Source organism: Dipodomys spectabilis, unplaced genomic scaffold, assembly GCF_019054845.1.
Source record: "Dipodomys spectabilis isolate Male_0828 unplaced genomic scaffold, ASM1905484v1 ptg000264l, whole genome shotgun sequence".
Taxonomy (NCBI): Eukaryota; Metazoa; Chordata; class Mammalia; order Rodentia; family Heteromyidae; genus Dipodomys; species Dipodomys spectabilis.
The window spans coordinates 367016-383919 of NW_024870941.1; the positions used below are offsets into that span (position 1 = coordinate 367016).

Sequence of the window (16904 nt, forward strand, 5' to 3'; positions counted from 1 at the left end):
GGACAGATGCGACAGGGAGAAAATTCATGGGACAGGTGCTGCAATGCTACATAAATGAGAAGAATTGCTAGGAGTTCTGTTTAGTGTAAGAAGTAATGCAATGAGGTGAATATATGATACATTAGAGAGAAAAGAGTATGAGCTATTGAAAAGCATCAATACAGGTCAAGGAGGGATATCAAAATCCCTTCTGTGAATAGACAGCACTTCAGGGGGTCTCCTATCCCCAGATTTAGATGACTAGGCATTTGCTAGTGCTTAACTATAAATTCTCAGGTTCATTGTGGAAGGATTTGAAGAATTTGGGACACAGTGAGATTGGGTAAGATGAGGAAAAATGTAGTTTTATGGAACTAAGAATTAAATAATAATGTTCTGGCTGTTATCAAAATAGTCTATGTATTCAATGACATGACAATAATTATTATTCCATAGGCATTTGTTGTTTATTTTGGGGACCTTGACAAAATGTTCCTTAAAATTCTCAAGAGAGGGTAGTTGTCCAGAAATAGCTTAGAAAATTATGTCAAAGAATAAGAATGTTATGTACATTTTCTCACAGATACTAAGGCCTAGTTTTAATTCATACTAATCCTGTGGAGGTAAGGAGAAGCCCAGAAATTGTAGCACAAATAGTCAACAAATGCAGCAGTGATACTACACACAATGTTGAAAATGAACTATATAACTGGGGGACGCGTTGGGGGAAGGGAAAAACTGGGACAAAACAAGAGAAGAGACAGCCCTGTTCAAAAAGAAATATACTCATTACTTAACTTACGAAATTTTAACCCCTGTATATCGCCTTTCCCACAACAATCAGAGAAAAGAAAAAGAAAAACAAGAAGGGTGGAGCCATGATTGAATTGGTAGAGCAGTGTCCTAGCAAACATGAGGCCCTGAATTCAAACCCCACAAGTGTCCAAGCAACTATATATAATGAACTAAGTTTACTATACATGCATTACATAATATGCTATAATTCAATTATTATAAATATAATATGTAATGTACAGCATATTTACTATACAGTACATAGACATAAGAGTATATATCCCAGATGTACCAAAAGATTTGTAAACTGAAGATCCAAACAATATAGATAATTTTTTCAATATTTTAGAAAAAAACATATAATATGTGTATGTGAAGAGTGGTGTATATGTGTGTGGGGGGCATGTGCACATGTATATTATATTGTTATGAAGGATTCTTAGATGGGACACAATGTCAGCAGGCATGATCGCACAATATTTGCCGTTCAAGGAATTAGGAGGTAAAGGCAAGTGTATCAAGAATTCAATGTCAGTCTGAGGCATGTGTGAAAAAGGTATGTATTTTTTTAATTTTTATTTTTTTATTGTGAAAATACTGTACAGAGGGGTTACAATTACATGGGCAAGATAATGAGTATATTTCTTATCAAGCATTGTAGCCTCCTCCTCTGTTTCCCCTTCCCATCCCTTCCCACCCTCTCCCCGCTACACCCCCCCCCCCCCCGCACTAAAGTTGTAAAGTTCGTTTAAACGACTTGTTTTTCCCCTTCCCCTCCACAAATTATACCGACATCAAATACAGTGAAAGCACTGGTTATACTGTGGGGGGAGGGACATACAAAGCAACAAAGAAATTATCTTATAAATGCGTTAGAAACAATCGCATGAAAGAAAAAAAAACATTTGAATACATATCTTAGGGTTCATTTCCCTAACATCACCCTATCTGACCTTTTCTGCTTGACTCAGACATATACTAGATATTGCAAATAAGGGAAACCATGGGACCTGTGTTTCTTTGGGCTTGGCTTACTTCACTTAATATAATTTTTTCCAAGCCAGAAAGGTATGTATTTTCTATCAAATGAGATTGCTTCCTTTCTGTTCATCTTGAGAGGATTGTTTTTCTGAAGGGCTAAGTGGCTTGGCCCTTGTTAACTATGTTTTAGTTACATACGTCATTTTTCCTGCTACACTGTGAATAAGCCATCCTGTTAGAAGCGCCTTGAATTTTAGTTGTATCCTTTTGCTGACTGTACTCAGCCAATGTGAGCAGAGGGATGGGAACTTCTGGATTAGGGATAAAAAGGGAGCAGCCTGCCGGCTCTCAGAGTTTTGGCTGATGCCAAACTTTGTCTGGCCAAGTTCCTTTCAAGTTGATGTCTTTACTCCTATATGACACCTCAAGATCCTGAGCTGTTTCTAACATACAAACCATCCTGGGATACATAATGAGACTCTGTTCCAACCTCTCTTCCCTTTTCTACCCCAAATCGAAACAATTCCAAGCAATCAGAATGTCTCTTTTTTGTTTTGTTTTGTTTTCAGTGTGATGATTCTATTTCATATTGGTGGATCACAAAAATGGTCTTACACATGAGGAGTGCGAAGAACACACCCTCCTTCTTCCTCAAGCAATGTGAACCACTACCAGAAGCTATTTTTTCTCATTGAATTGGTGAGTTATTGTAGAAAATAAAACTCTCCTTTTATTTTCTGACTAGAGTATAAGACCTAGAGTCCAGTAAGAGGAACTGGAACTAATGAATTTTTCTCGTGGTATATCACCAGAATGATTTTGAAAGAGCATGAAGGAGAATATTTCTAGGCCTCTTATCATGACTATTTTATAAAAGAAATTCCCTAAGAGAAATCTTAGAACGATCAGGGATACCCGGATGATGACAACGACACCTGTGAATTATCCACTTGAAAAAAAATGAGGAAGTAATAGGAGTGAATTAATTAATATGACTGACTAACATAACTGACAGTCAAAGTCACATTAGAACCTGTGACACCTTTCTAAAATATACTGGGGTTTTGAAGTCAGTGTTGTGTAGTCCCAAGTAATGCTATATTAACTGGGCCATATCCCATCCATTTTGCTTCAGTTATTTCTTTCAGATAAGGTCCAGTGATTTTACCTAGGCCAGCCTTAGACTGTGATCCACTGACTTCTGTTTCCTGTGTACATGGGATCACAGTATGTATTACCACATCTAACACTGTGAGATAGTATTTTTGACAGGCATCCAGTCATATCTGTTGGGAGGAACCAGTTACCTTGTGCAATACAGTACCTTAGTAAAACTCCATGACAAGAATCTCACATACTTCAATATATTCATGTTGTTGTTGGTTTTTTTTTCTTTTTGAAATATTGCCTGGATGAGACAAAGATCCCACTTGATTGGAAACAGACTTGCAAATTTACAGGGCCAGAACAATAATTCTATAAAAAGCAGCCATCATCCCATTCAAACCACTGAAGCCGAAATGAAAATATCATGTCTATGCTTCAGACATGTTACTCAGCAGTCAGGTCCTCACCCTCTTTCCAGTGGGGCCGAAGGGACAATCTGTTCCCAACAGCCTGAGAAGCCTTTTTGTCATTTTGCAAACTTGCAAAAGAGACACTAAGTGTTTGGCTCAGTGAGAAAAGAGATTGTAGCGATAATTTTCACACATTTCCCTCTCCTTGCATAAATTTTCACTGTTGCACTCTTTCCAGGATGGGTGGGAATTTGAGTTGAAAAGCTTGGATTTGATGTTGGCTTGGTAATTCAAGCCAGACTCCCTCCCTATCTTCATGTTGCTCGAGTTTAGTATATATGCACAACATTGCATCAAAGCACGGCTGTGCAAACAGCTCCGTAACTATGAATCACATCTCCCCAACATGCTTGTTAACCATTTGTGTGTGTTTTGGTGCATCTTACTCTGCTTGCCCACGTGTCTGTGTACAGATCATTGTTGTTTAGCAAGGCCATGTGACTCATAATCCGTGCCTTTCTTTTGAACTAGGCTGTTTAAAGCATAGAGAATGTCACCTAATTAGAGACTCAGGCTGATCGACTCTAAGAGTGAAACATGGTAACCCCACATAGCAAATGAGAGAATTGAGGATTTAAGCTTTCTAGTCTTTCTATGATCACTGTCTAGTTGGAGGCAGAGAATCCAGTTTCCATTCCTGGATTCACTTTTTTTCTTTGCTTTCCAAATTTTCTACTCCATCAAGGACAAACATAACTTCTTCATCTAAATGATTTTGGTTTTTAACTGCATTTTTTATTTTTTAAGTAGTACTACAAAGCAGTTACCATTCACCCATGGATTTTATAAATGTAATGCATCTCAATTGATATCATCTTTCTCATCATTCTCCCCCATTCCATCCCACCCAACCCCACCCATCCTCTCAATGTTCCTAGTTTCTTTGGATATGCATTGAATATTGTTACTAAATTCTCCCCTCCCTTCCTCTATTTATTCATCTCCCCACCTCCTCAGGATCTCCCCCTACACACCTTTCAAGAGGCAGTTTCCTGGTATTCATTCTGTTGGACTCTGAGTTCATTTTTCTAAGGAATTACAACACTTGAATTCTCACCTACTTTACTTAATACATTTGTATACACTTGATATAACCCTGTAGATGTCCATTTGTTCATTTATGTAACTTCTTGATAACTCGTAGGCCAATTGGATCCCAATGTTTTAAAATTCTTTCTTCACTTTCTTTGATTTCGTTTAGCACATTTTCCTTCCTATACAAATCACACGAAGACTAGTCACAGCTGCCTTTGACATTTTTTCTTATTATCTTACCATTATGTAATAACTTATGTGTGTAATTCTTAGCTTTTCTCTGAAATAAGGATTATGTCTGTTTGTTTATGTCTTAGAATATTGCAAAGTGCCTGGCACACTGCAAATATTCCAAGTATTTATGTCTTGATAGTCTAGCTCTCTTTTTTCTAACACATGCTGAAATGTAAATATTCAGAGCTCAGAATAAATCTTTGAGCTAGGGACAGAATAGAACATTGAGATGGGAGAAATTCAGTACCATTCCACAACTTCCTTGGCCATAAGAAACAGATAGGGACTGGGTTCTCTCTCTTCTTACAACCAATATCTCTCTTACTTCCTATTGACTTACAGTGAATTATCTGGGCTTATTCTCTGTACCTTCTATCTTCTTAAATAAATAAAAAGGAGCTTTTGATCAAAGACTTGTCACCAGGGGTCTAACCCTGACCCATCATTAACCTAAAGAATGTTCTTCCTGTCCCAAGAGAGTGCATGGTGCCGGGCTATGCATCCTGTGGTCTGGATGCTGAAAGCCCACTGGCTGGCTCAGCTAGAGGGTTTGCCAGAGGCTCATGAAGCTGATGGCAAGGACTTCATCCTTTTTCAATAACATTACCCCCGCCCCCACCGCAAACTCTGATAACCAAGATAGGCAAGACGAGTTGGCAGGCAGATCTGGGGAATCCACAGCCAACAGGCCATATGGAAATGTTTGGAGATTAGAACTGAGACACATGTGCTCAGTTCATTCTTAGTGAGGTATTCGTTCCCCTGCAGTGAAGAGGAAATCGCCTGCAGTGACACACTTTCAGAGGAAGCAAGCAGGGCCTGAGTCAAACCAGCCTCATCTCCATCATATTCCAGAAATGGACAGCTGTGACCACTCATCACAAATTAACTAAATAGCATATATCAGACATCATTTATTCTAAGATAGCTGCTCTGGGTGGACTGAAAAGAAGACAACTGAAGTTCCTAGAGAAAAAGTATTTTGTATTTTCCCCATCGCAGTCATAATGGGTCACCTACTGTGAGTGAGTGCTTTGCATATTTATTTCATTTAATTCTTATAATAATCATATGAAATGCACATGACCATCCTGTTACAGACAAAAAGCCCAGTGATCCTCGGATTAATGAATTGGCATGGATGTTTGGAAACAAGTAGTCACTAGAGAAAGATCTGAAGGAATTTTTTTCTCTGATAAAATGTATACTTTTCCATTTGCTTTGAAAGGTATCAGACTATGACCAAATAGAAAAGCAGAATCTTGGGCAACTAAGTTATTATAATAAAGATTTATTGTAAAGCTTTTGATTTTGGCCAATAGTGAGATGGAATCACTGAAAGTGAACTTTTTATCTAATGCCAGACCTAGAAGCCCACAAGGCATACATTGGAGAGGGAAGTTAGATGGAAGTGAGAATAAAGAAAGGGAAACTGGAAGCTTCAGGCACAAACTGGAACGAACAGAGTTGAGCTGAAATATGTCAGTTCTTCCTACCTCTAACCTTGCTGATCTGAATTGCCTCTGTAGAAGATGCTGGTGTCTTTTGGGCCTGTACTAACCAGACGAGCTAGCAGATAAGTGACACCCAGTTCCTCTGCGAAACAGAGTTGGCACCTTTCAAAATGTGCATAAGATTCTCTGTTGTAACCCACACTAACTATAAACACATGGGACAGGAATTCTGGGAAATGTAGTCCAGCTTAGCTGAAACTTGACCCATATAGGTACCATAATGTGTTTATGGTGACAAGACTCTTAAGTTAATCGGACTACACTGGAATCCAATAGGCTTGATGTCCTAGTAGCGGTTCCGAAATCCCCAGATAGGATCTGAATCCACTCACTTTCTTTTACAACATTATTATCTGTTTCTGTATCAATGTCTCTGACTCCTATCTATGGCCTAGAACACTATACTTAAAATGTCCTATTGCTCCTCGGGCACTAATGTAGTTTCTTCCACCAAATGCCCATTCACTCTTGTCTCTTAGATGACAGCCGCTTTGGGCTACTACTATGACTGTTGTTATTGTTATTTTTATTGTTAGAGGGCTCTAGTCCCTGAGAGATGTCTATGACCAACTATATATGATGGTGTTTGCTTTCTCTTCCCATTCCATCAAATAGAGAGGCCTGCACGGAACAGAATGCAATATGGCTCCAGGGGACCAATTTATACTGAGGAGTACAAATCCCACTTGAACTCACAGAGGAATGAGTTTAAGGAATGTTTTTTTATAAACAGACCCTTGGATCTCAGTAAGGGGATTTGGAAAGTCAAACATACCAGGGCCATGTCTTATAAAAGTAAAATTGCCAAGCTCAGGAACCCTTGCAGAGACAGCATGATTTCAAACACTGCTGTCTCTTAGGTGTTATTCTCAGCAGAACTCAAGGTTCACATTAGCTTTGACTTCAACATCCAGCTGAGACAGGGAAGGGAGTCACACCGAAGTTTCAACAGGCTGCTGAGGAGTTCATTACCACACAATTGTGGTTTTCCCTCAAGTCTTATTCTAACCTCTACACCCACATTTTCCTCTTACGATAAACCCCTCCTCCATTGCTTCATGGAGTAAAAGTGAATTTAAGCTGTGCCAGTATTGTGTTGAGTCTGTGCAATAGAGAAATGGATAAGACCAAGTCCACACTCTTAAGAACTATCATACAGGCCAGAGGAAAGATAACCTGAAATACTTAACGATGTGTTACAGATGTTTTTTTAGCAGTTCTGAACAAGGAGAAGGGGAGAGAGAGAGAGAGAGAGAGAGAGAGAGAGAGAGAGAGAGAGAGAGAGAGAGAGAGAGAGAGAGAGAAAACAATTTTCCAGATAGGTAAAAGGACATAATTAAGATTCACCAAGGTGAATGTTTGACTATGCTGAATGACTGGACAACCAGATGAGTCTCGTACTCTGAGTCTTCTGATTACTCTTCAAATTAACATGATGAGGGATCTGAGCCTGTTTGTCTCTATGCTTACATCTGTGGAGATGTGACACACTCACATAATATTTTCATTATCTTTTCCTTTACATCTGTAAGATTGAAAGAAAGCTCAACCTTACAGAAACCCTAAGCCTAATTACCCTGGGAAAGTTCCTCAGGCAATGTTTTACACATCCCATGGACATAGTTGCTTATCATTATCAAGCACTTGGTATTGAACATGACTGTGTACTATTCTGCCCTTGTCTACTACTGAACATGGAATTGGTTTGTTCTCATCAGCATCACCACAAACATGTGAATGATGTATGGTAGAAAGACGGCACAAAGTTACAGCTTCACTAGGGCACAGAAGTTTCTTTTAAGCTAAATTATCATCTTGAACATTTTCCCCTTTTTGATTAACCTATAATAATTTTATGTAATTATGAGGAACAGTTTGATATTTCCATGTATGTATAAAATGTGAACTGTTCAAATCAGGAAAATTAGCATTTACATCTCCTTATTTAACCTTTTTGTACTTGATTTCCTCAAATGAAAATTGGAATAGTAATGATACCTACCATGTAAGGCTAACTGGAATGTAAATGTAAATGTGAAACACTTAGAGTACTATTGAGTTACCACTAAAGGAATTTATTACTACGAGTAAGAATTTTCTTCTTTAATTTGATGTGGAAACAAATCATACGTGTTTTAGAATGAAACTTTGGACTATTCTCTCAACATTTCAAGATGGTCCCAAAGCATTGCAACTTTAGCCAAGTCACTTCATATCTTGAGCCTCAGTTTACCATCTGTGCAACCAATCAACTCAAAGATGCAGAGAATATCTACCACGAGTCAGGCATTCTTCCCATTCTTCAGGAGAAGCTTCATGCTTTATCCTCACACGAGTGCAGTGAAGTGGTTTCTGTCATTTCCCCAGTTTTTGAAAGGGAGGAAAGAACTGGATTCTCACTTCACCACCAGTGAACCGCCTGAGCCTGAGTATCCCTCCTCAGAGAGACTAGGCATGGCTTCGTTCTACTTGAGGGATCTTTGCAGATTGATGTCTATCTAAATTATGTCATAATGAGTTACATCCTTTAGTCTGGAGGCCAACAATATCCTTACACAATGCTGATATCATTACCCAATTTTGTAAATATACAAAGTAGGGGAAGTTTAACATTTCTTATAAAGTGGTTAATATGGGGGACTCTGAAATTGTACCTAGATCTATCCACTATGCGCATCTGCCGTTGGGAGTCCAGTGGTGACTGGGTGCTCATTCCCACAGATCTGCAAGCAGAAAGCAAATGATCCCAGAAGACTACAGCTCCTTTGAAGACTTTTCATAGATCTACTTCAACTTCCCTGGGGGCCCTATGATGGGATTTCATTTTGCCTTTTACATAATTTCAACCACTTGATTTTTATGAGAAAAGCAAAACATATATTAGTGATTTTCTCTTGACAGTCTATCTTGTTTTCTCTGAGATGTTGGCATTAGCCCCATGGCCCAGTCCTTTCTAGTACCACTGATTTTCAGCTAATTTAAGTTTAACTTAAACTTAAGTTTAATTCAACATCTCTCAAGCTTCTGCACCCCTTTTCTCCTTAGTCATTGGTAATTACTATTTTTAAATTTAACTTCTATGAGATAAACATTTTTAGAATCCACATATTAGTGAGATTTTGCAATACTTGTATTTGCTTGTCTTTGTCCTTTCAGTAAACGTAATGATCTCCAGTTCCATTCACGTAGTCTCAACAGAATGTCATTTTTTTTCTTATGACTGAATAATATTCTATTGTGTGTGCACATTTCTCTCTCCGCCCCCCTCATTTATCAGTTAGATGGATCTGAGATCTTGGCAATTGTAGAGAGTGCTACATGAACATAGGAGTGTAGTTATCTTTTTGCCATACTGATTTCATGTCCTTTTGGGGATATGCCAAAAGTGGGATTGCTGGGTTATATGGTAGTTCCATTTTTATCTTTCTGAGGAACCTCCATACTGTTTTCCACATAGCCATACTAATTTACATTTTCTGCAACGTTGTACAAAGTTTCCTATTTCCATGTATGCTTCCAGAAAGTGTTATCTTTATGCCTTTTGAGAATAACTGTTCATAATTGAGATAAGGTGACTTCTCACTGAAGCTTTAATTTGTGTTTCCCTGATGATGAATGATACTGAGCATTTTTATCTACCTGTTGGCCATTTTGTGTATCTTCTCATTAGTAATGTCTATGTATACCTTTTACATATTTCTAAATAAAGAAAAATGTTTCTTTGCTCTTGAGGTTTTTTTAGTTCCTTATATATTCTGGATACCACTTCTTTGTCACATGTGTAGTTTGAAATTATTTTCTTCCATTCTGTAGATTATCTCTTTCTTTTGTCAAATGTTTTCTTTGCTGTGCAGAAGCTTTTTAGTTGGAGGTAATTCCATTTGTCTGTCTTTGCTTTCGTTTCCTGTATCTGACTTCCTTGAATTAAAACAAGAGAAAACACAATAATCACCAAACATTTTGCCAATACTGCCAGTTATGAAATCACAGTGATATCACAAGGTCCATTTTCTCATCTGTAAAGTAGGAATTGATGATGGAGATGGTTTATAGATAAGGATGATGAGAGTATGGAGGTCTCAGGGATAAAAAGGGATGTATATACAGCATTTATCATGGAAGCACTCTTGCCTGTATTAACAGATGATGTGGACATCTGGTGGTATTGAGTCATTGTTGATATAGGTCCTAAACTTTCTTTTTCATTATGTCCAATTTCTAGAATATCTCACTTCTTACCTCATTTGTCTCTTGCCTTGCTCCACTCCGTTCTTCAAGATCACTGCCTGGAGGGCAGAATACTAATTCCAGCACATATTCCTCTAACACAATCTGTAGTAGAAAAGCTCAGCCTGCTTCCTTCAACTTACACCCTCCATTCACCTCTCTCCCAGCCTTCGCCCCCATACTCACACTCATTCCATGCTTCACTCCTGCCTCTTGCCTTCAGTTTATCCTTCTCTGTCTGGAATGCCCTTCACACCTCCATGGTATGAAATTTAGCCTACTCTGCATTGTCCAAGTACTGATTACACTTGGAGGACAATGGGACACTGATGCTTGAAATGCAGGAAAAGCTAACTCTGCCTGCAGTTGTTGTCTAATAGAAGCTTCTGAATAAAATTTAAGATATAAAAATGTATCAAAAAGGCCAGACATTCAGAATCCTTTCAAATATTCTCCTAGGAATGGCCATCCATACCCTAAAAAATTCACCATTTTTTCATGATTGTATCACTGTGGGCATAGTCTTCCTGTCTTGACAAGAGATTGTTTCCTTGGTCTGAGACCCTTTCAAGTCCCAGAGCCCTGCCTTGTAGTGTGGAAGGAACTGCATCCTGTCTCAGGATGCTGGGGGCAGGCAGAATGTTCCTAGCAGTAAAGACAAAGACTAAATTGTTTATTGCTTCTCTTCAGAAAGAGGCAAGAGATGGGATCTATGAGCTGAGCAGATGGGCATTTGGATAAATGAAGATGAATAATCATCCTTTGTTTGAAAAATTAAGATAGAGGAAATGGGGCAAAAGGTGTGAGGAGCTCTCCCTCCTTGTTTCCTGAGTCTGGAAACCACGCCCCACCCCCACCCCTTTCACTAGGGGAGAGAAATCTGCATTTTGGAGCTAGTAAAGCTGCTTGGCAGGTAATCCACTGCCATCCGCCAGCTGCTGCCTTGGCAAAAGACGCATCACAATCACCATGGCAACCAGCAGGCAGGCAAAGGGTGTTCAGGCCTGGCTTGGGGCCAAGGTAATCTGATGGCACTGAGCTTTGTTAATAGAAAGAGAAAAGCAGGCCAGAGCTGCTTGCCTCTGCTTTTGCCAGTAAAGGTTGGACAGGAGCAGAGTGCAGGGCTAATTAACCAGCTGGACCAGCTGTTGGCTGCCGCTTGCCAAATCCTACAAGTGGCCCGAGGTTTCTCTATTTCTAACCCTTGTCATCTTACAGGGAGGCTGGGCCATGGGGAACAAGAGCTTTTTCTAGATGATGTCATCTGAGTATTTGTAGAATTTCCTCTTTGTGGGAAAGTTCTCTGGCAAAGTATAAAGAGATTTCTCTTCCCTCTGAAGACCCCTTGGCCTTTTGAATGTTGAAGAGATTTGCCTGGATGAGGAACAAATCTGGGTTTATAGGAAGGAGTGGGATGGTGAAGGGGCAGATATCTGTGCTTCAGGTCCTGTATTGTATTAAGCCTCCTGTGTGAGGCAGCTGTCATTCAGGAAAGAAGATCCAGTTAATGAAAGGCCCACACCAAATGAAACAAGGCTGGGGACAGCTCCAGTTAGTGGAAAGAAATTAGTTGGAAAAGACCATATTGCCAGGGGAAGAGAGCTAACAGATATGAAGTTCTTAGTATATGATGTATAGCCCACATATATAAGATTCCTGCAAGGTGATCTGAATAACTTAAGCCCTAAAAGGTCAAGAACCTGACCAAACTATGCAGCAGAATTGAGCTCCTCCAGGGATGTGCACAGAAGGGAACCTTACTACATTGTTGGTGGAAGTGTAAACTTGTTCAACCACTTTGGAAAGTGGTATGGAGGTTCCTCAAAAGACCCCACATAGAGCTCCCCTATGACCCAGCAAAACCACTTTTGGGCATTTATCCAAATGATCATAAACAAGACCATACTAAAGCTACCAGCACAACTACGTTTATTGTAGCATTATTTACCATAGCTATGATATGGAACCAACCCAGATACCCCTCAGTAGATGAATGGATCAAGAAAATGTGGTATATCCACATAATGGAATTCTATTCCTCCATCAGAAAGAATGACATTGCCCCATTTGTTAGGAAATGGAAAGACTTGGAAAAATTATATTAAGTGAAGTAAGCCAGGCCCACAGTTTCTCACAAGGTGGTAATGAAGGTATCTTCTAGGACTGGTCTCATCTGAGGGTTCAAATGGAGGAAGGTCTGTCTCAGGTAAACCCATTTGCCATTTGGCAAAACTCAGCTCCCTATGGGCTATGTAACCAAAGTTTCCAGTTCTTCACTGCTGATGGCTAGAGGTCATCTTCATGCCATTCCTTACCACTAGGGTCTCTCCCATATAGTAGCTCACTCCATCAAAGCCAGAAACAGAGTCTACCAATAGTGCAATATTCTTTAACCTAATTACCAAATGATAACCCACAAAGTTACTATACCCTACTGGTTAGGAACAAATTGTTCAAGGGGAGGGGATTATACAAGGAATTTGAAATCATAAGGGCCATTTTAGAGGCTGACTACACCAGTTCCCAGCTAGCAATCAGCAAAGCTGTGACTGGAATGAAGTTCCATCCAGAGACATTAATCTATACAACTACTCAGCCACATGACCTTGGGCTAAGTTCCACTTTTTGGTTTATTTGTTTGTGTCTTTGGTATTTTGTTTTTCTCTGGCTTCTACCAGTGGATGAAAACATGTACTACTTGTCTTTGTGGAACTAGCCTATTTCACTTAACATAATGATCTTCAGTTATACCCACTTTTTAAATTACAAAGTGATATTATTGTATTCTTCATGAGTGAATAAAAGTTTCATTGTGTATATATTTCACTAAACTATGTTCCCAGACCTTCTTTATCTAAACTTTCAGTCTCTTACTGTTCTTTGATGGATATTCGTGGATAATAATTGCATTTTAAGATTGCTGCTGGGTCAAAATTTAAAATCAGATGCTTACCACCTTTACCTTTCCTAATACAATGAAGAGCTCTCAAGCAAGCTGACATGGTTGTCATATGGATATAACTGCTGAATTTAGAGGGTGAGGGAAAATCAGTAAACTTACACAGGATAAACACAGGGCATGCCTGCCCTATCTCATCCTCACCATTTGTGACCTTTCTTCTTCCCTTTCACTCCTCCCAGTAAGTGGGACAGGAGATAATCATTCTAATAAATTTTCCTCTAGGGCAGAGAGGGACGAAAGCCTATAGGTGGCAGCCTACCAATGGATCACTCATAGGAAATCAAGGCAGTCTTTGGAATATTGCAGAGGACTCTTTTAAACAAATCCTCCCACTTTTCTTTATTCTCTGCCTTTTTTTCTTCCCTCCGGGTGTCTTGCAGATCTAGGGGAAGCTATTGTATATCCTGGCATGTATTCTGTTAGAATGTGTAGTCATTTTCCTGTGACACAGCCTGGGTACATGCTGTGTCCTGCATAAAAATCTTCATGAATACTTGATTCACTTTGCAGAGGTGTCTCTTGCTCATCAATGCACTTTTCTGTTCTTCTCCTAGAATGGCACAACACAGAGCACAGTTGGTGCTTAACTGCTCTCCTTGTCCAAGATCTCTTCACACATCTACAAAGAGGGTAAAAAGAAGAACATAACCCAAGTTGTACAGAATAAATCTTGGGACTGTCTTGCAAATCTAGATCTGGTTAATTTAATTATACCTCTTACCTTTACAGAACTTCCTCAGGAGTCATTTCTCTAGCTGCTGTTTTCCACCCTGAGCACACACACACACACTAGGATGTGGGAGAATGACTTGAGAAATGCTATTTTTAATCAATGTAATGCACACACTTCTTCAGATCCAGAGTATGCTTTAGCTTAACTCATACCTCGTGCCTAAGATCAGCAAGAGACCTGTGTTCCAGTTCAGTTCTTAACTGATCAATAGTTCACTGTGCTGCTTTGAATACATTTTTTTTGCCTCACCAGGAATGAACTCCCTCAATTATCAAATGAAAAGCTTTAATCATGCTCCCTAGGCATTCTGTGATCACTCCTCTCTTTGCATCTGTCTTGGCGTTTTCTGTGTAAAATGTAACTTGAGGAATATTCTCTGAATGTGCACTGCAAGCTATCCTAAATATGGCAAAGCCAAGCCATTTCCTGTTAGGTTTCCTTGGAAGCATAAAAACGCAGAGATTGTGACTTCTTAGCTAAGTACATTTTTTTCCTCCAGACCTACTTGAGGGAGGATGGGATGGGAACACTTTGTCAGACAAAATCAAAACGTACCACACAAGTGGAGCCCTCGGCTAATCCAAACAAAATGACGGGGGTGGATGGTCAAAGCCTGAACAGTTTTAATGCAGGCATGAAGATAGGCCACACAGTAAGATCAGAATTTAAATAACCTCACTTCACATGTTGCATTTTAGAGTCCTCTCACAAGCCTTCAAAAAAAAAAAAAACTTCCAAATGTTTCATTTTGGGGAAGCAGATGCCCCTGGAAATGAAGACCATTCGTCTCTTGTCTTCTCCTTTATCCTCTTCCCAGAGTTAACTGCTTGCTATCCAATATTGAGATTCCTTTCAATATTTGAGATACTTTCTCTGCAAACAGAAAAGGTCTCACTATTTATATGAAGGGGGCCCCAGGGCTGGCACGTGACATGCTCAGGGGAGGGGCTGACAGTGTTGCAAGTTTAGACCATAGCACACAGATGTTGAAAAGCAGCTGTCAATCCACAGACTCACCAAGCATTTGTTTGATACCAGACATAGACATAAAGAATATAAAGGGAAGTCATCCAGGGAAGTTCCTGCCCTCTTGGAACTTACTGTTTTGTAAAGATCATTGGAAAAGGTAAGAAATGCACAGTTTATACTGGGAAAATGTGACTAATTCACTTGTCCAAACGGTACAATTGGTGGTAGTGTAAGTGGACTATAGTTAAAGATGAGAAGTGTTTGGTTGTTACAAGGTGGATTGCAATATAGGCAGAGAAAGCTGTTTAGGCCCAAGACAAGGTGGAACAAGTCCAATCAGAAGTGCTTTGTGTGTAGCAAACTGGGTGGTAACTCCAGGTTTCTTCAGGATTTGGATAAAATGGTGGACAACTTACAAAGACCTCTTAAGAGCCACCATACAAAGACCTCTTCTTGAGTTGTAAAAATTTGCACTCCTATATTGCTTCTTTTGATAGATCCATATATATATGGGTCTCTTCTTTCTTCTTAATTGCTCTTCAGTCCTCTGTTCCATATCTGTAGTGGAAATGAATGACGAAACATTTAACTACTAAAATGTGCTACAAGTGATTTTCTGACTATAGTTTCACTCCAGGTTCAAAGTATATAAATGGCTTTGGTAAATAAGAATAGAACAGAAGAGGTGAATAAGAAAAAAAGATTACTTAAAAACTGTTATCATCTCAAGAAACTATGAGTGGGTCAAGGATAATGCACCAGGAAAAGAAAAGGTATGGAGATTTTGGAGGTAAAGTTGAAATGAGTGGTAGGATAGAATATGAATAAGGGATTCATTGAGACAGATAACTGGTGGGGAGTTACAAAGAGATAGTAATTGCTCCTATGAAATGTGCCTCAAGAGATGTGCAATACCGCCTTGGTTGGCTCAGGAAATATTATGCTTACCTGGAAGTATAGAATGAGAATAATTGAACATGTAATCACTGGGATAAATCCTGACCATTCAGGATTTAGATATTTCTTCAGGAATATAATATCGAGTTATGAGGCCTTTCATTTAGTGTCAGGGTTCTTGACAGCCAGTTTACACAAGATCATGGCTTTCTCCAGGACAATCCAAATTCAGAGTGGTCAATATAGAAATACAGTTTGGATTAATCTCTAAAGAGCTCTGCTGGGCCAATCTCATTCCTTAAGCCATCAGCCACTCTTTTTCTTCCCATCAATCAATTAAGGCATCACTTAACAAATATCCTACACAACTATAACTCTGTTTTAGAATTGAGTTACCAGGAAGCTCAATCTATAACATCATCCAATAAAATAGACTAAATTTTATGCCTCACATCAAAGTTCATGATTAAAATCCTAACCCTCATCATCTAGAGATTGAGATAGTGGTCAAGTACTTTGCTAGCCCTGTGCAAGGCCCTGGGTTTGATTGCTAGCACAACAATGACATGAAGTTAATAATCAATCATAAAATCGTACTTGAAGGTGATGGCATTTGGAGCAGAGCCCTCAAAAGGTGATTCAATCATGACTAGAGCTCTCTGAACAGCATCAGTGCCTTATTAAAAATAAAAGCCCCATGCCAGGCACCTGTGGCTCACCAGTGGCAACCTACTCTGGAGGCTGAGTTCTGAGGAACAAGGCTAAAAGCCAGTCTGGAGAGGAATGTCAGCGAGACTCTTACCTCCAATTAACTATCAAAAAGCCCCAAGTGGAGCTGTGGCTCAAATGGTAGAGGGCTGTCCCTGATTTTAAAATAAATAAAACAAATAACTCAGAGAAAGAACCCCGTGTTCAAGTCCCAGGAAGCACACACATGTAGAAAAACCCTGAGAGATTCCGTCTGGTAAAGTTTTAATGAGAAGATGATGGTCATCCACTTA

The 16904-nt window shown here is 39.3% G+C and overlaps 1 long non-coding RNA gene across 1 annotated transcript in view; it reads left to right on the plus strand.

Moving 5' to 3' along the window:
* Positions 1 to 2063: 2063 nt before the first annotated feature.
* The window catches only part of LOC122125311, a 187812-nt gene continuing 172971 nt past the window's right edge, over positions 2064 to 16904 (plus strand). The window contains exon 1 of the long non-coding RNA XR_006150751.1: positions 2064 to 2108. This is a non-coding gene — a long non-coding RNA (uncharacterized LOC122125311). The remainder of the gene's footprint in view (positions 2109 to 16904) is intronic.